The 26,140-nt window shown below is 42.3% G+C and overlaps 1 long non-coding RNA gene across 1 annotated transcript; it reads right to left on the bottom strand.

Annotated features, from left to right (window-relative positions):
* Window positions 1–2,801: 2,801 nt before the first annotated feature.
* On the bottom strand, window positions 2,802–22,653 carry LOC134478532 (uncharacterized). The gene is made up of 3 exons (XR_010051227.1): window positions 22,396–22,653; window positions 4,627–4,701; window positions 2,802–2,879 (listed from the first exon to the last, which is right to left on the bottom strand). It is a non-coding gene; the product is annotated as an uncharacterized LOC134478532 (long non-coding RNA).
* Between the last annotated feature and the right edge of the window lie 3,487 nt (window positions 22,654–26,140).

Below are 26,140 nucleotides of genomic sequence, written 5' to 3'. Positions count from 1 at the left end.
AGCAGAAACAGCATCCAGAGGCCGGGTTATCTGATCACCCCACGTGGGTAGACATGCTCCCCAGGGGTGGTGGCCACGATCAGTCTCCTTACCTGTTAGAACAGTGCCTCAGATTCAGCTCACTGCCACTGTGGCTACGGTGAGTAAAATTAGGGACACACTGAAGTAAAGCCTCTATTCTTGGTGGAACAGAGGAAGAAGAACGAATCAAAAGCAAGAGAGGGTCAGACATGATGACACATGCCAGTAATCCATGCACTCAGGAGGCTGAGTAGGAGGGTCATGGTGAGTTCAAGGCCAGTTTGTATGACATAGCGAGTTCAGGACAGACTGAACTATATTAGGCCCTGTCAGGGGGGGAAAAAAGGTCCTGGTCCTGCTGAAATGTGGTCTGTTCATATCTCTTTGGTTCTGGGAGATGGTGAGCAGGACCTGCTGAGAGGTCCTGCTGTAGAAATGAAGGCAAGTGCTGGGAAATTCTCCACTTGCAAGATGAGAGACTTTGAACAAGTTAAAGCTCGGTAGCTGTTAGGTTGGTTTGAATCGCACTGTGCTTTCAACAGTGGCCTGGTCTCCTTTCTCTCCCTCCCCAGATGCCAAACTAGGGAACAGCAGTGTGGTTGCTGCAGGGCCCCTGCACTTTCAGTGCATCTCATCTAAACAGTTCCTACAGTTTGGTAGTTGGAGGGACTCAGTGATGGTCCACACATCCCCACTAGAATCTGTGAATTCATGAGACAGCTCCACGTAGGTCCTGGGCCTGTTCTCGTAAGTGGTTTCCTGTTACCCCTTCTCTTCCCTAGACTCAGGCCCATTCCTTGGTCTCAGTACCCAAACTCCTCTCATCTATTTCTAGATAAAGTCTCTAGACTTTATCTCCTTCACTTCATCCTCCCAGGGCCACCACTGAGAGTGCCAAAGTACATAATGCAAAAAGGCAAGTGAGTTAATGTGTTGGTATTGGGGCCAACTGGGGCTTCAACAGACAAAGTCTTAATGTAGAGAGTAATAAGTGGTGGTCATTCAGGGATGCAGCATGGTCTTGGAGATGGTTGGACCATACAGCCTGCTGGTAGTCTAGGTGACAGTGGAGATGTTTGCTTCTGAGCTGGGCTGATCCTGTCTAGAGTCAGCCTTATTCATGCCTGAACCCAGCACAAGGGCTATGGCTCTTTGGTCAGGGGTCATACGTGGTAACAGCTCAGAAAGGAAACCTGATTTCACATCTCCACTAAGTTCTACTTTATAGTTCAATTACCTAGCTACTGATCTTTCAAAGGGAAGAAGTGGTGGAAGAATCATCTCATTTATATGAATTCTCAGTTCTTGTCCCTCCAAATCACCATCTAAGGTAATACAATTATTTGTCTATAAATTGTTGAATTAATTTTGCTGAAGCAAGTAAAATATGTACAGTCCCTGAAGCTTATTTACTGATGAAAATTCATACATATAGTAGATGTTCTCTTGAAGAGTATGATGAATATAAATGTGCCACTTTTGGATGTATCAAATGTGACACCGCTATTTAAGGAAAGCTTATAATGATAACTATTTAAAACTAAATGTGCTTTATAAAATGATTAGTCACATGTAAATTTGGAATTTTCGGATGATCTATTATTTATAGCACAGTGTATTTGCATACTATATACTTTAACTGTATCTTTTTACATGCATGCACAAGTATATATGTGTGTCAATCTGATGTGACTAGCTAGCCGTTGTTGTGGCAAATACCAAGAAAAACAACCTTAAAGGAGGAAAGGTTTGCTTTGTCTCACACTTTCAGAGACCTCAGCCCTACTAGTTGGACTGACTGCTTTTGGATCTGTGGTAAAGTGGAACATCATGGTGGGAATGTGTAAGAAAAAGACAGTTTCTGTCATGGTCTCTAGGAAAAGAGAAATAGAGAGGAAGAGGTTGGGCCTCCCAAATACTCTTCAAGCACAGGCCCCAGTGATCTCACTTCCTCCTTATAGGCCCCACCGTCTGAAGGAGCCACCATCTCCCAGTGATGCTGTAGACTTGGGAACCCAACCTCCAGCACGTGGGCCTTTGAAGAACATTTCACAGCAAACCATAATAAAGTAGTAGCTACACAGGCTGAACTGGCAATGTTTACTTCTGCTCCAGTCTGCAGCTATGAACAATCCAGGGTCCACTGGGAGCCGGGGGACTTGGACCTTCTTCAGGAAAGCTGCTCTGCTCCCTCAGGCCATGTGATACGAAGAGTAGTTTTGTCCCCTTTCCCATGCTAAAGAAATGTCACCTTCTGCACACCCTCCTTTGCACATTTGTTTAAATTTTGCTTCCAGTTTTGTACAGGATGAAAGAGATACAAACAGACCACTTCAGACGGAATTCATGGTGATTCAGATTGGAAAAGGGAGGTCTCTAACCTCATAGACTTGACTGCAATTTCCTGCCCAGCTTTCTGAGCAGGACTCTCTGATCCTTTAGCCCAGTTATTTATTACCTATGTAGACTGTTTTTGGAGATCATTGCCCATTACTTTTTTCTGTCACTATTTTTATGAGCAAGTCCAAAAACTTCCAATCTTAAAAATGTGGAACAATTACATCTGTACTGTAATTACTTTCTGGGTTGGTTCTAGCACCATATGGTTGTGCTTTAGGGATATTCCTAGTATAGAATTAAGATGTTTAATTTATAAATTATACTACGCAACAAGCACACAGTCAAAAGAGGATGAGAAGAAAAAGACCTGCTCTATTGTTAGAAACTTCCTGTCTTAGTTACTCTCTCATTGCTGAGACAAAATTTCTAACACCCACAAATTAAGGAAGAAAAGATTTATTTAGCTTACAGTACAAGAGGTTTCAGTCCATAATCAGCTGGTTCCATGGCAGGGTGGCCTGGAAGACATGTCACAGAAGAGAAACAGTTCGTGGTGGTAACAAAGAAATGAAGGGACATTAGCAGCTTCTTTCTGCCCCTTTATATTCTATCCAGGCTGCTGGGATTAGGGCAGTGCCAAACCAATCAGTGGGCTGATTTAATAATCACATAATCTTAATTCCAGGATTAGTCACTCTAGATCCAGCCACCTCTGAAAAAGTCCCACTTGTGACTAGAGGCTCTGGGGAGACAGCTAGACAGAAGTCATTTCACTTCCTTTTACTTCCTTTTTGATGTAACATTGATACCTTAACAAGTCTTTGGGTTTTCTCTGGATGGTATTGGGCTCTTGTGAGACATTCTCTCCCCTGCATTTTGTTACTAGGTCACCCTCAGTGATGGTGGCCATGGCCCCACGCATATTCCTGCTCTCTCTTGTCACATCTGCCCTCCATACTGTGCATCATGCATCTAACATCTCCTAGGAGTTGCTGGTACTATGAAACCCACAAGGCTCTTATAATGGACAGCTTAAATCAAGAATAGAAAATACATTTGCAATATTTGTAAGCAAATAAGCTCAAAGTCACACCAGAGGCAGCAGAGGTAGAGCCACCCCACAAACAGACAAAGAGCTCCATGAAATCCTGTACTGTGAAGTCTATTTCCTCTGCAGCTGTGTTTGCAGCCACATGAGACCATGGTCACCAAGACAGCACCTACCGACCCCCTTAAACCAACAATGGGAGCAAGCCTGAGGTCATATGACCCTCAGATCCCAAAGGGAAACTTCTCATCTCCTCACTCCCACATCCACAGAGACTCCCCAGGGCTTCTAGCATGATGTTCCCAGTAAGCGAATAGAAAAGCTAATCAGATTCTTGCCCATAAACTGTTGAATTGGTGAACATGTTTGTCTGGTAGAGTTAAAATGTTAATGATATTCAAAATGTTTGGCGTGTCATGAATTCACAAATCACCTCATCTATATTTCATAGGCACAGAAATTTGGTCCTTTCTTTCCAGCTGTCCCTCTTTAGCTGACAGATCTATAATGCAACAGTGGGAAGGATCCTAGTATCACTTCTGTGCTTCCCCTGTGGTCTCATTTAACTTCTGCCACTATCTCAGACCCATCTTCAAATACAGTTGCACTGGGGACAGGATTCTATATGTGAATCAGGAGGGACAGGTGAGGACAACCTGTGGGCCCCATGGCTCAGGGGCTTAGAGTACAGGCTCCAGCAGGTGGCCATGGATGAGATCCACTGCTGCATGCCAGCCACATGCCAGATGTGTGGCTTTGTGTAAGCTGCCAGCCTATGCCTCGTTTCCTTGCTTATACTAATGCTTCCCACCAGTACCTCCCATAAAGAGTGCATTTGAAAGAGCAAATTTACCAGTGTTTTTAAAGCTCTCAGAGCCAATCTAAGCCTCAAAGTGCTACACAAGCAGTAGCAGTTACCTAAATTAGCAATTCCACCTCCAATTTTATCTTAAGGCAGTGACCAATATCTTTATTTATTCACTCAACAAATACTTAATGAGCTCTGACCACCTGCCAACTGTTCCACTAGGCAATAAGAAACAGTGATGGAAAAGTAGTGTGATTCAGGATATATAGGCAAGAATTTCATTGTCACTTTGTATGTGATAAGCATAATAGAACAATTCAAATGTCCTCAAACAACTTAAATCATGCAAAGTTCGTGCAAGATAACAAAATATTGACAGGGAAAGGATAAAAACATAGAAAGAAAATACCTGCCTCGGGGCCTTTACATTTGCTGTTCTTGCTGCTTGGAAAACCAGATACATCGTAATCATTCAGTTCAATAACTGTTGAGAAAAGGAGCTAACTGAAAAACATAAATTCCAAAAGAATACGTACTATATAGCTATTTTACAAATAGTAGAAAACCTTGAGAGTTGACAGTCAAATGTGACAATTACAGTGATTACTTCATCCGATTATTGATGACTCTGAGTCTTTTTTACTTTCTAAATTTTATAAGAAAATTATTTTTTATTCAAGGGGTAATTTAAAAAGACAGTCTGTGTATAAAGGATCACATGCAGTTAGCTTTCTGAGTGAAATACGAATGCAGATGTGGCACCAGGGCACAGGCTTCTGTTGTCAGACACTGAGCTGTGCTGGGCTCAGCGCCCCACATGGCACACAGTGTGTCTGATGTTGGGGGATGCCTGCTCAGGGGGCTCTAACACCAGTCCTCCCGAGAGTCCTGTTCCCAGAGTAACTCGTTCTTCCCCAGACGACAATGATTTGATTTTGGTCCATGGCCCAGCAAGCTTTTCGCTTTCTTTCCTGTGATGATGTAAACATTACATAAAAATCTACCATTTCAGCCATTTCTATGGCACCGTTCTGTGCCATAAGCACATTTACAGTGTTCTGCACCCATCACCACCATCCATCTCCAAAACGTTTTCATCATACTGAACAGAAACTTGACACCCTTGAACACCAACTTCTCATTCACCTTCATTGCTCGGCTCCTGGCTGGGCCATCTACTCTCTAGCTGTGACTATTTACCTGCTGTTGATCTCTCATATAAGGGAACTTAAGAATTGTCCTTTTATGGCCAGCTTATTTCACTTAGCACAACATTTTTAAGTTTCATCTATGTGTGAGAATTCTACTCCATTTCAAGGCTGAACAGTATTCCATCGCTTGTACACATCTCGCTTTGCTTATTCATTCATCCGTCGGTGCATGGTCGGGTGTTTCTACCTTTTTGCTAATGGGAATGATGCTTCTGTGAATACAGTGGACAGATATCCAGTTGAATTTCTGCATTAAATTCTTTTAGATAGATATTGGGAAATGGGATTTCTGGGTGCTACAGAAATGCTAACTCACCCTCTGAGGAGCCATCAGTTTGGTGTGGTGGCTGTGCCAAAGCTCTGGACTCAGGAAGCCAAGCTGGTGGCACTGCCCTTCCTCCCTCTCTCAACATTCCTGTCTTAGCCCTTTAGTACCCGCAGTTCCCTTCTCCCTCGCAGAGGGTCTCAGAGGAGGAAACTGTGTTAAGCAGTTGAAGGAGCCAAAGCTCAGGTAAGAGGCTTTGGTGATTGTTTTCTTCTTGCAGAAAGGGGCAGTTCTCAGAACCTGCATTGCCAGGTTGAGATTCTAACCCTGACTCCACAAATATCAACTATATGAATACCTCCCACCTCCAGCAAGCATCACAGCCTCAATCTTGTCCTCTATTAAAATGCCTTTATTTTTCTGGTTCCCAGAACTGCAAGTAGATTTCTCTGGACACAAGCATGCCTAGATAAGAATAAAATGTTATGTTAAAGTGTTTAGATTTGGGGAAAATGCTATTCTGAGCAAGTGATATCATCTCACTGCCGAGATAGTACTTGTCACAGATGGCGTCCACCAGGGCCCATGGGATAGTGACACACCCCTGGTTCCAGCCATCCTACACCCCACTGCTCACAGGGAACTGTATGCTACATGCATTTCTTTTCCTTATATAGGAGGTCGTCTCTCTTGATGGCATATAACCGGATGTTGGCTTCAGAGATTAAGCTTCAGAGGAGACATTAGCAAAGCAGAAATCAGAAAAAAAAAAAAAAAATGGAATTGAAAACTAAAGTAAATCTGGCCTTCTTTGCCCTCCTAGTGTAGATTTCATTCATGATCACTGTTTCATTTCTTCACCTCTCTGAGTTTTGAAGACTCATCACTTCCCAGGGACAGTCCGTCCTGCCCATGTGAGTGGTAGGCAGCCTTTCTCCATCATAGAGAACTGATGAATTTGTATGAGGTTAGGCAATATAAATCACAACTGACCTCAAAAATGAATCAGGGAGGTTTCTCACTCCAGCTTGTGCTGGAGAGACATAAATTGGTTTATGATTTTGCTTACAGATGTTTATTTCTTGGATTCATTCGAGTTGATCTTTGGAATGTGCAGCTGCCTTAAGTTCACGAGCCTTCACAGCTGGACGTAAAGCAGACTATCTATCTGCCTAATCTGTTACCTCGGGGATGCACCAACAAAGAGGCACACCCACACCAAGCAGTAGCTGCTGCCCTTGTCCTGTATCCCAAAGCTTTGTGCCATTGTTATTGTTATAGTTGATGCCTTGTATCTACTTGAGAAGTTTAGAAGTTTAACTAAGAGACTTGCAGGGAGTCAGGATCCTTACTTTGTAAATATCCTCATCCTGTGCAAGAGGAGGGTAAGGAGATTTTGGGAGTGTTGCATCTGCCTTGGTGGGCAGGAAGTGGCCTGCATACAATATAAGGGAGGAAAAGAGGCTTGCTGTTCTTCTGCTTTTGTTCTGGTTGCTTTTGCTGGCTGCTGCCTTGAAGTGTTGCCCCCGTGCCATGCCACCCTGCCTTGGAGCCAGTTGATTATGGACTGAAACCACTACAAACTATGAGCCAAATAAACCTTTCCTTCTTTTATTTTGGTATCAGGTGTCAGGTATTTTGCCCCAGAGACAAGAGAAAACTAACCAAGACAGTTACGGTTTTATGCCTTTGCAGCAAATAACATGCCTCCTCTTTCCTCATCTCATCAGCCTTATTCTCCAGGAGCAGAAAAAAATCTGCAGTGATGACAAGCTGGTGTCCTGCAAACCCAGCAACCCCAGGAACCTGTTTTTAATACATCACTCCATTGCTGACAGTTCCTATTAGCTCCCCATTTATTGTTTGTAGCTGATAATGTCCTAACCAAGGAACCTGATTGGAGGGGCTGCTTTCATTTGTATCTTTAAATAAACCCAGCTCTGCCTTTCTTATCTGGCTTGACTGTGAAGTTCTCTGGGACAGGACCTGTCTCACCAGTGATAGTGTATGTGGCACATAAAAAGAGCCAAATACTTTTTGAGTAAAGAAATGAACACTCATCATTTTAAACCTCCATCATCATCATGATCATTCCGTGGAGAAGACCTAGAAGCAGACTTCGCTTAGAATAGTAAGCAGGGCCTTAAGAAATCTGAGTGCTAGAAGAATATTTTCTAGTACTCACTGATGGAGTAGAGCCCTATGGTCTCCCATGCAAGCCAGGGCTAGCAGTGGATCTGGTTCATGTCTGTTAATGCTCCTCAGCCAAAGCTTTGCTACAAGAGAGGTGACCTCCTATAAAGGGAAAGAAATACATCTGTAGCATGCTACCCCCTGTGGGCAGTGGGTGTAGTGTGGCTGGAGGCATGGGTGTGTCATTATCCCACTCCACTGTCCCTGGTGGACACGGTCTCTGACAAGTTCAGAAGTCCCTGCCCATCTTACTAAACTCAGCCCAAGCTTTGCATAATGAAGGCTCCCAGTTTTGCATGTGATCTTGCTGCTGGCAGAAAGGAGCTGGTGAGGCTATGTACTGCAAACTTATTTCATTTTCCCCACCTCCTTTCTGAGCTCAGGAAAAGAACATGAATGTCACTGCTATTTCTGTCTTATAAATGCTAATACCACAGTATGCAGTACAAGATGTAAAATAAATGCATTTACCTGTGATAATGCATTCATTTAATTTAGATGCTAAGTACACAAGGGAGACTATAATAAACAAGGTGCTGAATGATTAAAATGAACCTTTAATTTCTCACAATTGTTCAAGAAGGAAATTACAGGCAAATATTAATAATTTTTATAATGATTGCTTCACTTGAGGTAAGCAAAAAGACATTATTTCCTCCTAGTATATAATTTGCCCCATTCATTCTAATAAATTCAATTAGAGACCCTACTATTGTTTTTAAAAACCATTCTGCTACCTAAAGTTCTAGCATGTGGACAGCAAATATTTCTAGGTGTTCATAGAGATTTAGAACTAGAAATAACCATAGCAGTAATTCTAGTTTACTAGCTATTATGGACTGCAGAAACAAGGCAAAGAAGTTAAGTAACCTGGTCACAGATGACACAGGGAACCAGTGGCAGCATCCATGGTGCATTTTAGAGAGAAATGTTTAGAGAATAGCTCTCCTCACTTGATACAAACATCATGAAAGATTTTGGTAACTGTAAAAGAAAATATTTTCTGAGTGAATCAACTCTTAGCTAAAAGAATGTTCTCTAAGCCACAGCACAAGGCACTAATCTCAATTGTCTCTCTCTCAGGGAAACTGTTCTACACAAAGCTAGATGATCAGAAGCAATGCCTCTGACATGCCTCCAGAAGCCGGGACTAGGGCTGCACATTCCTGGAAAGGATTCCTCACGGGAAGGAAATCTGCAGGTAGGTGCGTACAGCAGGACATCTGATTTTCTCCCATCACACGTCATGCAGGCTTCCCGTGGCACCCTGGTGTAGCTGAGGATGTTGCTCCTGATTGGGGGCAGCTGATTCTGGGGGTTCTGGCTGCCCTGTGCCCACTAGTTACTGCCAGGCTCAACTCCTTAGCACACATGTCTCACCTTGAAGTGGCACTGGAAAGCTCAGCTTTTCGAGAGGTGCAGTCACAAGACGGTGTCTTGGCTTCCAAGGCCAGTTTGAGGGTCACCCATGACAAAGTGTACTGACGCATGAGTGGTGTGAATTTATTTCCAGCTCCCTGTGTGTCTGCATTTAAGCCATCAGAAATTGAATAAAAGCTTAAGCTTAATCTCTACTTTACCAGAGCCTAGCAGCCAGAGTGGCTATGAGGTCACATGCAGAATATCATCCTGAGGCTGACTGGAGTTAAATATTTCATTATGCAGTGACCTTGAGTATGTTCAAATGACAGGCAGGTGACAGCAGAGAATATTAACCCTTGGGGAAGAAGCTGAGCAAGGAGCTGCCAACAGAAGCTCATTTCTGTCCCTCTTGATTCCTTCAGTAGATATCTCTAAGCATTTCTTAGCTGAGTCCAGCCAACAGAGAATAGTGAGGCAGTGGAGTTTCCTATGACTGTCCTAAAAGCAGTGGAACAGGGAAAACAACCAGCATGGTGTAGGTCCTCTCATTCTGTAGACACAAATTTCCTACCTTTCTTTCAGTCTGCCTTTTTCTATAGTTTTATTATTTTTTTAATGTATCCTTTGTCTTGGAGTCTCCAATGACAACAGGAAGCATGTGGTAGTGGCATAGGTAAGTCCAGCAGGAAAATAGTACGCGAAATCCCTTAGAATTTACTGAGAGCTCATCTCAGTAAATTCTCAGTTATCCACTATTCTAGATACCAAACTGTATCTAGATTATTGTAACTGGGGTATGCTGGAGGCTGGAACATAAGTTCTGTGTTTTGCAAACTGCCTTGCACCCAAGGTCCATGTATGACTTGGGCTCTAAAACAAACTGAGTCTGGGTGATGGTTGTGAGCAGTGTGGGCCACAGACCTCAGGCCAGACCTCAGCTGTGTCTTCTGGATAGAGCTGACCTCCTCGGGTCTCATGGTAGGATTTCTGGAGAGTCACATGCAAAGGCATAACCATTAAGGGCTGATGCTGTTGGTTCCTACGAGGTCAGTCTTGGGCTACAGTGGACATTTCCGCAGCCACTGAAACTCCCGGAAATCCTCAAGGCTAATGCCTTTCATTTTCCTTTCGTTTTCCCTTTCTTGTGCTAGCTAAAGTTTCCTCTATTGTCTTCAGCTACAAACCTTAAGGAGAACCAAGATAGTATCACAGGTGGTTGTAGCAATTGAGACTTGAAAACATGGATGCCCAGCACTGGGCTTCCAAGGATCCAGCCAGCACTAGAAGACAGGAAGCCATCGTACAGGAGATGCTGTTTGCTTAAATTATTATCTGTGCTCCCCAGAAGACAAGTTCTTGTGGTAGGCCAGTAGCAAGACATGAAGGAAACTTTGAGATGGATTATCTATTCCTCACTACTGGAAAGCTAAAGGAAAAAGATGATATAATTTAATGCTTTATAAACACTCAACTCAAGGCTTGATGGTGGACATCTTCTAAGAGAGCTTTAATGACCCCCACCTACATGTGTTAACCTTATGAGTGGACTGCTCTTTAGGTGAGGGCTGGAATTAGTGTCTTATACTAATGAGAATATGGAATATGGCAAAAGTGATGGAATGACACTTCTGGGAGCAGCCTATAAATAGACTGTGACTTCGATTCTGTGTGATCTCTTACCCCCTTTTGGGTGATACAACTGGAGAAAATCAGCTGGTAGATCAGCAGGCAGCCCTGTGAGAGTCCCATGTCTCTACTGACCAAGACAGCCAATAGAACGACACTGCTTCTAGGCAAGGGGAGAGTATCAATAAGCAAATGAAGGCTTTAAAATTGATCTCACAACATGCCCCAGTGAGGAAACCAGAGTTAAGCCCTTAGCTTGGCTGAAGCCTCATGGTAAACTTAAGCTGGGGGCTAAACTACAATAAATTCAGAAAAAGTATGTGTTATTTTGAGCCACTAAGTTTGGAGTAGTTTTTTAATGCAGAAATAGGTGACTAAAATGTGCTTTTAGTGTGTGGACTCAGAAGTTTCTTTGATGGTCCTGGAAGAATTCTTTACCTGTCTTAGCATTAGGGAAGATTGAACTGAAAATTGGATTCTAAATCTGATTCTTGAGGGTGATAGACTGCAACAGTCTCCTCTAAAAGGAAACCTCAAGAGTCCTAAGGACAAGACAAATGTCATGAGTCTTTTCACAGCTATTCTAGGGTTTTTGAAGTTAACTTCTGGAAGGCTTTCCTAGCTCCAGAACAATCAAAATAGGCCCAAATACAACACTGTGTCCATTAAAAACTACTGTATCGACTAACCAGGAAGCAGATTGCTATAATCTCCATTTAATTCATGTTATCTTTTTGTCATGCTTCTGCAAGGAACACAATCCTGCAGTTATTCACCATGAAACCATTTTGCACAAGATTGCTTCTATTCAAAGAACTGATTTTCAATGAGCAAATGAAAGCAATGGATTGATATAAGTTGTGTTTACAGTGTAGCTTTTATTTTTATTCAATGAGGGCAACAGGTCAGGAGATGATTGCCTTTGAAGAGATGGATCATTATTCACAATTCTCAAGAGTGGGAGCACAGCGCAGTGTGGAGGGAGGGCACAGAGAAAGACCAGGGTCTGCAGAAAGCAGAGGGAGTGAGGGGAAAACATGGCAAGTCCCTTCATTGGTGTTTCTACAGGAAGGAACAGGGGAGGCAGTTAAGCAGCTCAGAGCTGGTTAGAGGAATTTCATTCTGAGCATAGGACCGTGCCTAGGAACTATTATGGGTGGTGTGTGGTAAAGCAGATTGTGAGAGCTGCATGGAAGAGGTTAAGTGTGGGCTCTCGGTTGCTGGGTTTGTCATGAAAGAAGGCATGCTCCCCTTTCTCAGAGGCTAGGCAAGGAGTCCTTCACTATCTCTAGGTTTTACCTAATTCTGGAAAGGGCTGTCTCTCTGAGGTCACCAAGGTTCAAAGGTTCATAATATGGAGAATAATAGATGTGGTTAATACAGGTGGTGTTCTCTGCTCTTAGCATGTATCACTTTAATCAGAAATCCTTGGAGATATTAAAATTAGCATATTGAAGATTCAGTAATGACAGTACTGAGGTGACACTTGGGAAGCTGGAGTGTTCTCCTACCAGGGATATTGTGTTTGCTCTTAATGCCATTTCCTTCACAACCAGTATAGAAAGGCCCAGGAACAAAGAGGTGGAAGATGGAGTGGTTTCTTGCACTATGGCAACAGATGTCCCATTTGCAAAATGTTTGCTTCCTGTTCCCATGACTGCAGACAGTTAAAGAAGAGAGAGAGAGAGAGAGAGAGAGAGAGAGAGAGAAAGGGGCTCATACTTCGAGTGACATAGCATTGGTTTTCATACTTTAAGTGACATAGCACTGGTTTTGGTGACTTAGAAATGGAGATTTCTGCCAAGGCTTTTGATTCTCCTTATTTCATGGTATGAAAGTCAATGAAGGGCAGAATGATGGATCCTGATAGTCAGAGGATAAGGGATCACTACTATCTAATGATGACATGGACTCTTGTGACTGGGTCAGCAGATCCTTTAGAATCCTCCTGTAGTGCCATATTGAGTTGCAAAGTTAAAAGATAGCTATAGAAACTCCCACATTCAAGACATTTCAGGGCTTAAACCCTCCAGAATCAAAGTTTTGTCACTTGGTAGTTTGTATCAGCTCTACCAATTGATGTGAGAGCTGAGGGCAAAGAGAAAATGGAATGGATAGCAGAGGACAAAAATTATAAATTTGAAAAATAGCTGTGATCAGTTGTAGAAACAAGGACCAAAATACCTGCTCACATTTCCTGCATGCTTTTCCAGTCCATGTCTCCCTGTTGTTTCATAGAAGTATGCTGGTCATGATTCAGTTAGTGATTTTGTCCACAGTGAAAAGACACGAGGTAGGATTGTGCTAACTTAGGGATAAATGAACCATCCAGAAAATAGTCTGGTGCCAGTGAGAGTGGGAGGGCCTCTTTTTGAAATGGAGATTTTTCACTCAGGTGGGAAATGACTAAGCAGGAGCATATCGGTCTACAATCTTCAGACTGGCATGAGATAAATGTGGAGAACCCGAAGAGTGAATCATGAGGACACTGCTCAGCTAGCAGTTGTTAGGATTCCTTTGCAGTGTGTCTACCTATAACAGAGGTGGGAACATCTGATAGAAGCATTTCCGGACTCTCTTGCTGCTACAATGTTACCGGTGACACATGCATTTTAGAATTGGAAGTGAGTGACTAACATGGTGGCTATACACAAGTATTTGGGTCCCCTGATGTGTGTGGTGGCAGTTATGATGAAGTTTGGGGATCTTAACCCCTGCAACAACAGACCTGTTTATGCACACAGATGCCACTCCTAACTTATAAATCTGGTTCCCGGAATCTCTAAAAAAAATCGAAAACATTGTGTCTTTTAGTAAATTGTTGTTTTCTGCTAAAACAAGCTACAATTAGTATTTTTCTACCTAGTAAGAAGACTATTCTGTTTAAACCAGTTCTCCCAGGGACCCTGTGAGAAAGGGTCTGTTATTTCTACTGTGCCTTTTACAGATGGAAAAGTGGGGATGCAGGATCCCCATACTAGTAAGCAGGAAAGCAAGATTTAAATTTGCATAATTTAATTCCAAAAGCCCATATTAGCATCTTCTGGTTAGCCCAATAGAACTTGACAATGGTGTGGAAAAAGAAGGTATGTAGGAAAAACACTTAAAAAATGGATCCTAAGAGAGTTTCAATGATTTATCTGCAGCAAAGCTGAGAATGATAGATCCTGGCTTCAAATGCAAATTTACGGATTCTATTTCTGTATTCTGTTTACTATATATATATATATATATATATATATATATATATAGCCATGTTCATCTGAAAGTAAAGAGTTCTTGAAGAAATGCTGCAGTGCAGGCTAGATGAGGATGTGAAGATAGCTGACAGCAAACATTCATGAAAGAAAATAAAGCTAGGCGTGGTAATCCATGCCTGTAGTCTCAGCACTTTGGGATGCTGGGGCAGGAAGATCACAAGTTTCAGCCCAGACCAGGTAACTTCATGAGATCCTGTCTGAAAATAAAAAAGGGTATAGAGGGGAGTCACTGGGAAGGTCCAGCATTTGATCCTGAGTATGGCCAAACAAACACGGTTTTAAAGCCTTAGTTCAAGGCATGATGTTATGGATTGGAGTGTCCCCAAAGACCTATGTTTTAAAGGCTTAGTCCACAGCTTGGTTCTATTGTACAAAGTGGAAAATTGAACAGGAGGTGCCTAGTAGAAGAGTGTAAGTCACTGAGTGCATGACCTTGAGGGAAACTATGGAACCTCAACACTTCCTCTTTGTGCCATTTGCTTCCTGACTATGAGGTGACTGGCTTTGCTACCAAACACACTGCCATCATCTTGTGCCACACCCACCAGAGGCCCAGAAGCAACAAGATCAACCAAGGACTGAAACCTCCAAAACTGTGAGTCCAAAATAAACATTTCCTCTTTATGTGCTGAATGTCTCGGTATTTTGTTACAGTAATAAAAAACTGGCTAACACACATGGCTTTGAAAACCACTATTATGGGTTATAAACTATTATTATCATTATTTTCTCAATTAACACAGACTTGGTCATTCCTCCAAAGTAGATCTACACACTGTAACATATTCCTATCACTTTTTAAGATCTTCCTTGTTTTCTGGCACTTAATGTTCCAGGCTTACTTGGTAATTTCCCTTTCCAAGACCTTATGCTCAGAATGGTATAGACATTTTTGGTAACAGTTCTATATGTAGGTATTAGGATGCCTTTATTTCTAGGCCCTCTCATTGACTAGAACTAAAAATACATCTATGATCCCAAAACCAATAGGAATATTTAATTGCATCCAGAAGTAAATTTGAGGAAAGGAAATGTCCTTGTTTAGTAGAGTTTCAACTAATAAACTTAGACAATGTATGAGAATAGAAAAATGATCATTTGGTGAATAGAACAGAGGGAATTATTTCAGGCAAGCATCCTCAGTACAGGCTAAAATCATGGAGTATATGTATGATGATAAATAAGATACTTAGTCTCAAGACACTCATAGACACTCATTACAAAGAGATACTGATTACAAAGAGAATCATAGATACTCAATACAAAGAGAAAAATATTTGTAGCTGGTGAACAAGAAATCAAAGGCACCGTGCCTGGGAAGAGGGAGTATGCTCTTCCTGGGATGCACAAAATAGTTCACCATGAGGCTTGAGTAGTGTGTGCGCCACAGTGTCACAGTCTGAATTTAATAGCCACAAAACACCAGGCAAACCTAAACAGGAGATGTGGCCAATGTTTCTCAAAAACATCAGGACCACGCCCAAGAAAGACTGAGGGATCAGAATCCAGGGACTAAGGAAACCCAACAACCAGAAGACACATGTAGACCCAAAGGTGGTCCTGACAGAAAAAGAACCCTCACAGGACAACCCATGAAGGCAGAATCAGGTCTGTAGATGAGAAGAGAGTGTTGAATCAGGCTCAGACTCAGGGTTTTGAAAGTTACTCTGTGGTCACATAGGATAGTAACAATTAGGGCATCTGGATGAAGTCTCTCTCCTCCTTTAATTCTTCTTTCCCTCCTTTAACAAGCTTTTCCTAAATCTGGAGTAATTTTAAATAAAAAGCTGAATATTAAAAATATTTTAAAACATATCCAGAAACAACTATGATAGAGGAATCAAAGGCCTGAAACTACTGGGACAGGCTGGTTGCTGGCTGCTCTCCCAAAGACCAGGATGAACCAAGTCTGTCAGCACTGACCCTGCCCTGCCTTGAAGGCTGCATGCCCTCACAGCAAAAGGGTGATGACCACAGCAGAATCTAGGGGCCACACCTTCTAGATAACCAGGCAGGGAAAGACCTTATGTATCTCAGGGCACAACAAATGATATTTCCATTAGAAAATATAGCACCTTTCAAATTTACTATATACTCTTAAAAGTCACATACTAAAAAAAGAATTCTAAGATCAACTCCAGCTCTCAGAAATCTGCTCCTGACATGGTATATTTTGAGGTTATACTGAAATGCAGAGTAAAGTAGTTTCTTTGATGAACTATAAGTAGTTCATTTTGATTTTTCAACATGTACGCTGTGGTCTGAATACCTGTTAGTGTGGGGTGTAGGGTATTGGAAAGCAAACCTAGATGAGACTAATATTATGAAGAATTAGCATTTTTGCAGCATAAGAAAATGTTCTCTGAGCTCAGACACTTGTAATCAAATCTAAAATTAGGGAAAAAAGCATAACTTTCACCAAATTCTTCATAGGAAATGAATTTAATGACTCATACTTTGCCCATGATATCTGGCAGAAAACTTGTCTCAATAGACTTTCAAATAGATTTTTAAACAATTTAATGTTATTTACCCTCCAGATTGATTTGTTTTGGAATGTTTACCTGTATGTCCCATACATTGCCTTTTTTCTTTTCTTTATACCTGCCTTGATTTGTGTTGTCCTCTTTGGAACAAATAGGTAATTCATTACCTACAGGAATCAACCTTCTTCAAACATTATCTTATTTTTAAATATAAGAACACACCAGTGCCCTCATTTTCACTAGTTTTGATCACTGTCACCTCCATAAATGGCCCATGCAAGCCTCAGGCTGTTCTGGCCTCTGCCTGAACTCCCTGGTGGGGTGAGGGGTCCAGACAGCCCCTCCTCTAGCATATCTAAACACACTCAGACTCTCATTTTTTATCTTGTAAAGATGGGGCCCTCTGCCATGCTGAGTATACTTAATGAGGTCTGTGAGCCAACTACTAAATCCCTAGGACACACACAGGATGTTTAAGATCTGCTTGTAGATTATAAACTAGAGAGCCAATATGCCATGTGTGTTCACTCATACACATGTGCACTGTGTATGCAATCCTGGATGTTTATCAGCATCAATCCCAGAATGTAGTGGTTGAGATTTCATGGAAGAGGTGGACACTTCCCTGAACTGGCTAACAGTATGGGCAGTAAAGTCATTGACCACCTACAGATACTTCAGTTAGAACTGATGTGTATAAGATTTAAGTGCTGGATAAATTCTGAATGTTGGGGATTAGCAGAATAGTGGAAGGAATATTAGAGATGAATTTAACATACACAAATTCTAATCCTAGCTCTATCATTTTTAGAACATCATTTGAATTTCCTAAATCTCAATTTTCTTTATTTGTAAAATGAAGTAAATATACTTACCTTGTAAGTTTGAGTAGATTAAATGGGATATTCATGTGTCCATTCTTTGTAAATATTAAATTGTTTTATTCGCATAACTATTGAGCACATTTGCATTGAATGCTGGGAACAGGGCCATCCACAGTTCTGAAGCTGCTCTGCTCTGAAGGACTGCACCTTCTGGTGGAGACAGGTATTCAGTGACTAACTGCACAATTCATAGTTTAATGGGTTCCAAAGTCTTGGTCAGGGGAACCTATCTTGGCCCACTCAGGGAAGTCAGGAAATCTTCTGGTGAACACTGAACTGAATCAGACTGGCCAGGAAAAGCTGGAGCAGTGTGGAGAACATTCGGAGCAAAAGAGGCAACAGACTGACAGACTAGGACGGGAGCTTTCTAGGTACCAACAGTGGTCATGAATTTATCTTATATCCAATGAAATGGGATGCCAATGAGTGCTGGTTTTTCTTTGTAACAGATTCTTAGAGAAGTTTAAGGTTCATAGACAAATCAAGCAGCGAATATGGGGAGTTCTAAAATGCACTTGGTCACCACACATGCACACACACACAGAGGATGTGTGTGTGTGTGTGTGTGTGTGTGTGTGTGTGTGTGTGTGACAGAGAGAGAGAGAGAGACAAAGAGACGGGGGGGGACAGAGAGAGACAGAAAGAGAGACAGAGAGAACCTTACTCTCTAACAATGTTCACCCAGTAAAATTGTTCCATGTTGCAATTAGGGAACCATCCCTGACATAGAAGAATCCTCCAGAAGCCCTACTTTACATTGCGGCTCCTTCTTGGTACATCAAGTTTTGACAAAGTACAAGGACACCACCCATCACTGCAGAATCAAACAGGCTCACCTGTCATAAGTGATTTTAGTTGAGGAAGGGTGCTCAAAATTGCATTTCAACACGAATTTTCTGATGACTGCATGGACAGTGAATAGAAGAAGCTGAGTAAGAGAATGTGTAGGAAGCTGGCATAATGTAGAAAAACATAAAAATGTGTATTTAAATTTTGGGATAAGAAATCAAGACCTAATGAGGGAAAATGGAGCAGAGTTCAGCACAGCGGGAAGGCATGTGGCCCTTCCTCCAACCCGAAGTTCCCTGAGCCCTGTGTCCAGCAGCTCAAACCAAGCCTCAGTGGGGGGAGGGTCTAGCCTTCGGTCTCTGACCACCACGATTCATCACATGTGATGCCATCACACCTTCTCCTGAGCAGGCCTTTGGTTTACTTTTAGCACGAGTGAAGTGCTCAGAAAGCTGCCCAGCTCATCTCAGGCTAGGTTTGACATTCCTGATTGGCTTTTGTTCCCAGGTCAAGAACACTGGCTTTATGATGTTTTTGTTTTTTGCAATGTACCCTCCATAGAAACCAAGGAGGAGTGGCAAAGATTTACGCAGAAGGAATAAGTCACATTTAGCCACAGAAGGGCAAAGGGAAAACACTCCTGAGGATGGAAACAATTTCATCTTGAATCTCAGATTTTGTAGGAAAAAGTTGGGCAGATTGGTGTATAACAGCAAAGGCAAAGCTTTAGCATAATGAAAAGAATTATCAAAATTACACACCTGCCAGAAATATCTATTTATTTTCAGGAAGAAATATTATGTTACTAAATGTTCAAAACTTGACTTTGGGAGTGAATCACTGTTTGACAAGTATTTATTGAGTGTCTACAAATGTAAACTAGACAAACCCTTTCAATCTGCTCCTAATTACCTTTCCTAAGCTTGAACCAGTGCCAAAGGTTGCCTCTCCCCTCCCCCACTCCCTCTCTCTCCCCTCCCCCACTCCCTGTCTCTCCCCTCCCCCACTCTCTCTCCCCTCCCCCACTCCCTATCTCTCCCCTCCCCCACTCCCTATCTCTCCCCTCCCCCACTCTCCTTTCCCCTCCCCCACTCCCTCTCTCTCCCCTCCCCCACTCCCCCTTTCCTCTCCCCCACTCCCTCTCTCTCCCCTCCCCCACTCCCTCTCTCTCCCCTCCCCCACTCCTCCTTTCCTCTCCCCCACTCCCTCTCTCCCCTCCCCCACTCCCTCTCTCTCCTCCCCCTCCTGTCTCTTAGTCTCCTCTCTTTCTTTTACTTTCCATATGTTTATTCAAGGGTATATTGTTTTTATATTTTTTTCTACTTGAAAATATTTAGCTGAGTTTTTTGTCCCTAGAAGAGATTCTACAGTGGAATCAAGAGATGAGGTGCAGAAACCTTGAGGAGTTTCGTTGCAGGAATCCCATTGCCCAGCTCCCCTGATTTTATTTCTTCACTCTCCTTCGGCCTCCATCCCTGCCAAAAGGTCTTTAGACCCTCTCTTTCCTTCTTTGATTGGATAGATCTGGGAAGGAGGTGAGGCATTTTGAAATGGAAGAGGTATCAAAGAAGAAGAAATTCTTTAAAACACTTGCTCTGAAAGTGAAACACAGCAGCCCACATTCACAGATTGGCTCTGGGGCCTGCTCTCAGCCGTGCGATCACAGGCACATTAACTTCTCTGTGTTGCAGTGTACTCAGCAGCAAAGCCCAGGGCCTCAGACAGGTGTTTCTGCCTCCTGTGACTGTGGACACTGTTCCAGGAACGTGGGAATAGGACATGACAGTTACACTTCGATAAAAACTGGCAAGGGCAGAAAACTGTCCAAAAATCTGTGTCATCTCCTTCCAAATTCACCACTGTTCTCATCACCCCAGTGTCTGTATTAATGGAATCCATGCCACTAAGAGTGGGGTGCTTCAGAGCTTTGGGTGTCTGTGTGGATTACTCCCATTGGTACATGTTTCTCTTTCTCATTTTCTGGTCACTTTTCCTTGTCATTCTATTCTACTGTTTTTCTTTTTTTATGTATCCAAAATTCAAGTTTGTTTACTACTTAAATTCCACTCAATTAAAAATATCACAGGGTGCATTTCCCTGTTGAGGAGTTTATTCAGGTCGTATGGGCAGAGAAGCATGTAGCTAAAATCCTTGCATGGCTGTGTTAGCAGAGACTGTACTCCCTAAACGCACAGACAAGTTCATTTCTAACACCCTCTTATTAACAGCTCATTCATTAACCAATGGTTCCAGTAATCCAGGGAATTATTTTTCACTTTGCATCTTTGAAAAAGTATTGAAAGAAGAGGAACATGCTCATGTGCCAGTGACGTAGGTATGACAGGACAGAGTCTACTCATGGCAACAAGCCAGCCAGAAGCTAATAAGATGCTCCTACCACCCAAAGAAGCAGTCAGTATCATCAGTTAATTTGCGTTTCTCTTATCTGACAATTACCGAGTCCTTACTGTTCTCAGTGTCCGGGTGTTTTCAGCATGGTGGTGGGCAGCCACAGCAATTTAAGAGTATGGCGTGCATTACAAAAAAGGCCAAGGCAGTAGGAAGCACAGGGATGCCTGAGGGAGCTGTGGAATGCAGAGAGGAAAGGGAGGCTGGGCCCAAGCAGGCTGCTTCATGGAGGCAGCAGTGGGGCTTGCTGACTTGTTAAAGCTGGAGCAGGGAATAAGGCCAAGCCTCAGCCGTGTTAACCAGGGACAAACTATGCAGTGTTTGCAGTCAATCGGGGGCTATGCACAGATGCAGGATATTAAACAACGTCAAAGTTATGAAAATCAGAATTTTGTTCAATTTATGATGCTGCATTATAATTACAATCATTTCCTAAGTGCAGAACCTACAGAATTGCAACATATTCTTTAGGAGGCAGGAATATTCCCATTCTCTCTGTGATCCGAGTTATTTCCGCATGTGGTGTTTCCTTTCTCACTGTGGGTCTGTTGCCTCCACCTACGTCTGGATGCGTGTGCTTCTGTGAGTGTTTGACTTTGTTTTTGAAAACATCAATGTTCTACTAGCAGCTATGATATTGCCAAGGATTCTCCCAATTTGGAACATTTGTCTTGTAAAGGATACATTTCTAATTCATGACTAAACTTTATAACTCCAATTTGTTGGACCGTCTATTTTTACAATCATTCCATTATATCACAAAACATTGCAATGAATCTATGATCTGAGATACTAATGTCTTCAAGACCACTGATGATTCTTCTTGCCCAGATCCCAGCCAGGCTCTGGGGAACCCTTGTCTTCTGTTCTTTGGCCTACAGAGTCTTGAACTAACACTAGCATGGCGTCAGAGCTCAAGGCCACATCCTTAAGCTGTCCTTTCCCCCCTTACAGTGCCTACCTAAAGAAACTCAAGACTCCCAAGGAATTTTCTGCTTGTTTAGATGACATTGAAGATGGGGCCCCATGAGGAGGGCAGGAGCCAGACTTTGAGAAGTACCAATTAGCAAACCCAGGTGGATTCAGATGGACCCTCTGCCCATTTTCTGTAGTTTTTAATTCCCTGACCGCACTGAACTGGAACATCCCTCCCCATTTTTTCATTCCCCTTAAAAACACCCAGTCTCTTGGCCACTAGTCAAAGCTGAGTTATGTTCTTGTTCTCTCCTGTACTGCAATGTTGTATCCATGGTTAAAATCTGCCCTTACCACTTAAATGCATGTGTGGTTTTGTGCATCTTTGACATTGTAGCTTAACAGTAGTGTGTCACAACATAAGAACAACAAACAAACACAGAAGTGACTGCCATTAGAGCCCATGCCATGTGAAGCTTCCAAGGAAAGAGATACATACCAAGTTACGATATCACCATCAGCCTGCTCATTAAGTACCAATAGAGTTCAACTTCTGTCTTATCTTCATTAAGTCAAAAAAATAAGCACACATCAGCATTCCAGTATGGGCCTCCTCACTCCAGTGGATCATCATGACCATCCCGTACATGCAACACACTTTAGGACCAACCACCCGGAGAGCGCACATTTGAAATTCACACCTCACAGTCTATGCCTCCCAAGATCCCAGCCAGGCTCTGGGGAACCCTTGTTTTCCAGGTGGGGAGTCAGACCTTACCTCCCTTAGCCCGGGCCCAAAAATGCTGGCTCCTGCATAGATAGGCACGGCCTCATCTCTGCAGATGGCATTCCCATCTGACAGCAGACCTTCTTGAATCCACTGGCACTGTGCCCAGGAGATGAAAAACGCAAGCAGGACAGATTCAAGCCACTCTTGTCTTCTTAAAATAAGCAATTCATTTATTAGGGAGCAAGAGCTATTTTTAATAGCATTAGCAACTTGGCAGCTGTTTCCAAAATGGCCTCACAATTCTAAGAAGCTATGATTCATCCCAGGCCTGGCAACAGCCTGGGGACATGGAAATTCCATTGGGAGTTATAAATGTCAGTTTTTATGCTTGGAGCCCCAAAGTCCTCTGAAAAGTCAAAAGTGAGCATCTGCAAATTCCATGACAATAGGAAACAAGGGCCAGTGTTTAGTGGGTTGTGGGTTGAACAATCTCATGTTGCCCAGTACGAAATCACAGGCACCTGTGACGGAACCGCCACGTTCTCAAGTCTGTCCTCGGCATCCGGATATGATCATTCCTTTATAGCTGCTTCCTGGCAGATACTGATTGTTATATCTTCTTATACTATTTTTTCTTTCTTTTATTTTTAGGGTATATATACTCTAGAAAATAAAGAATGTGGCCTGGGGGACTTCCAAATGTTTTAATTTTTATTTGCTTTTCATTCTGGATATAAATTTTTTCAAAAAACACAAAGTATAGATAATGTAAAAGAAAAGTTCCCTGACCAACACATTTCCTTACTTGCATTAGTGGATTATGCCTTTGGTTTGTCTTATGTCAATTTTTTAATATATAAATTTATGTCATACTTAAGACAGATAAAGTAATCACTATTACTATTTTGTTTAATACACATCCAGAAATTTTCCTAGCATATGCATCCCCAAAAATATATTTTCATATGCATCCTTTTTATTTGTCTTTTGTATGTTTGTTTGTTTCTAGTGAAATTGTACTACATGCTGATCATATGTCCGCCCATACTGACACAATTGCCTTTATAATGGTTGAGGCTTCATTTCTTTGATGAAAGCACTTTCATGTATTTGACCTCCTTCTCTAATAGGTCAGTGCTTTAAATATCTCCACATTTAATGATCTCAACACATTCGTAAACTTCTACCAGAAGGATAACAGATTTGAACCCAGTGTGGGCAACCTGGAGATTTAGTGAGACCCTGTATCAAAAACATAAAAAAGGTCTAAGGTTGTAGCTTAGTGCAAAGGCTGTGGGTTCAATTGTCAGCTCCAATAAAATAAAATAAAATAAAATAAATTTGAGGAAAATACACATGATTCCTGAGCTCACAGGTAAGGAGGCACCATGACTGTCTCTTTCCTGTACAAACCCTGAAGAACTCCTTAATGTAAACAGTGCCATTTCCACCTTCTTGCCAAAGCCAGGAATAGTCTGCCCCAGACACAGGAGGATTGTGACCACCACTAACACACAAGAAGCTGTTGAAGCATGATTATTATGATATTGTATTTTTGTGAATTTTTTCTAATTTTTATGAGACTTTCTGCAGAAATCTAAAAAAGGTAATCAAAGTAGATTGTGAGCTCATTGCTGGTTTTCAGAGAGATGTGGAGATTTAAGCTCCCACTTGCCCATACCAGACTGGATTTGGGGGCTCATTTCCCATTTGTCCTGTGGGGCTGAACACCCTGAATTGGTTTTCTTTGTTAATACAGTTTTCTCCCTAAGTAATTATAGACACAGAGCCTTGATTTCTTCTTCCTGCTTCCAAACTTCCATTTCCACATCATGGTCAGAGTAATAAATAGGGTAAAGTGAGATGGAAAACAAATTATGAATGTCCTCCAGCTGCTGCCTGATGGAAACCAGCAAATCCAATTTCAAATAAAGCAAGGAAAGTTGGTTTTTAGAGGTAACCAAATAGAAACGGAGCTCTATTGATGATATTGTCACTGTCCAAAGACTCAAGCTTTCCTGTGGAATCTTTTGAATCGCATTTGATACAGATGTGGTGCATCAGGACCAGAGAACGACCATGCTGGGGAAGCCTTGGCGTGGAGCTAGCTGGTAGCAGGTGGGCATTTACTGGAGTAAGACAGAGATACATAACAACTCAGCTTCAACCACAAATGCCATCGATTCTGCCACTCAGGCTCTTCACAAGTAAGGCCACAGGCTTCCATACAAGTATATTTCGCCAAAACAGAACACTTGAAGTAGCTGTCACTTTATTAAAATCAACTCATAAAAGATATTTACAGGAAACAGCTTCCCAGCACATTCAAACATTGCATAACATGATTTCCACACAGCTTTTCTCAGAAGTCTGTCTTGTGTCAAAGCAATGCATAATAACCTCGTGTTTCCCTGCAGAGGATTTGCGAGGGCATTTTAATTTGTTCTTCAGTTGCCAGTGTAATCCCTTATTATAAAGTTTTCTTAGAAAACATGATGGCCCTCTTTCAGGGAAATAAGCAAAATACAATATAGTTTTCTTTTTTTTTTAATTTTATTTAAGGAGAAAAAGGAAAAAAAGCAGAAAAAGGGTACAAGTTATTCAGAATTTCAGAAAAAAATAAACAGTAGGAAATCACTAGTTAATGGATTATATATTGTCATCTTAGAAATATTTGTTCAAGTTACAAAATTAAAGCATATAAAGTGGACATTCAAACAATGAGACTGCAAACAGTTAGTTTTCAAAGGTACAAAGCTAGAGAAAATTAGGAACTTAACTGCAAAAATATTAGTAGCATATATTCAGATATCCAAATAGAAAGTAAACCCAGAAATTATGAAGAAGATGGTTTTAAGGTCCTCAAGTGTCCTGAGGTTGCTGACTTGCATCAAACAGAATGAAGACAAAGTTCTGGGAAAGAATCTGCCAAGTGCCAGCAGCAAACAGGGCAAGGGACAGACAACCTTCCTCCCTCAGCCACTCTCTTGCAAGAGACACATGCTCAGCCCCTCTGCAGCTCTGGGTATGGGCAGTGTTTATCCCAAACTGGACACTTGTCCTCCAAACAGAGCCAGCAGAAACTTGTAGTCAGTGGGGTGGGACACAGATAAGGACAGAATTCTGGAGGAAGCCCCTGACCCAGCAGCTCACACTGCCCTGGCTAAGCAGCCAAGGACACTTATGGAATGTTGACTCGCTGGCACATTTTATAATGCCTTGTAGTGGACAGAGGTATTATAAAAACACAAAGTCAAATGGAAGTGAAATGACAGGACCAGGAGCAGGTCCTATCTCACAGGGATAATTCTGAGCAATGTGATCCACAAAGAACACAGGTCTATGTCACAGTCAAGTACCGAACCAAGGGGCAGCAATGGACATGACACACGGGCATGCTCTATGTCCAGGTCAGCTTGATCACTGCTGTTCCACACCTCAGACTCTCTCCAGCTTCCTAGTGGGAGTGTCCAGCCCCACCCAATCCTGCTCTCCTCACCCACTGTTCATTTTTGCTCCTGCTGAATGAACTTTGCTTCTGCTTCTGCTCCTAGACCTGGCCCAGTGTCCCTGCTCTGTAGGAGGTCAAGGACAACAGAGCTGAACCAAAGGCCTCTCCTTACAGACCAGCATGAGGAGCAGTAAACATAGTGGCCCTTCTGGGAAGCAAGTGACCACACACCCTAATTCAGAGCCCCCTCTTAGGAGCTGGCTGTGGCAGCTATGTACAGCGAGAATGCACCAGACAGCCAGAGCCCAGCGGGCAGCCCAGACTAACTAAGAGAAGATAGGT

The sequence above is a fragment of the Cavia porcellus genome, unplaced genomic scaffold, assembly GCF_034190915.1.
Source record: "Cavia porcellus strain 051 isolate PalLab524CR breed Dunkin Hartley unplaced genomic scaffold, mCavPor4.1 scaffold_13, whole genome shotgun sequence".
In the NCBI taxonomy this organism is placed as follows: domain Eukaryota; kingdom Metazoa; phylum Chordata; class Mammalia; order Rodentia; family Caviidae; genus Cavia; species Cavia porcellus.
Note: the sequence above shows the minus strand (reverse complement) of the source record. Positions and strands in the feature narration are given on the sequence as shown.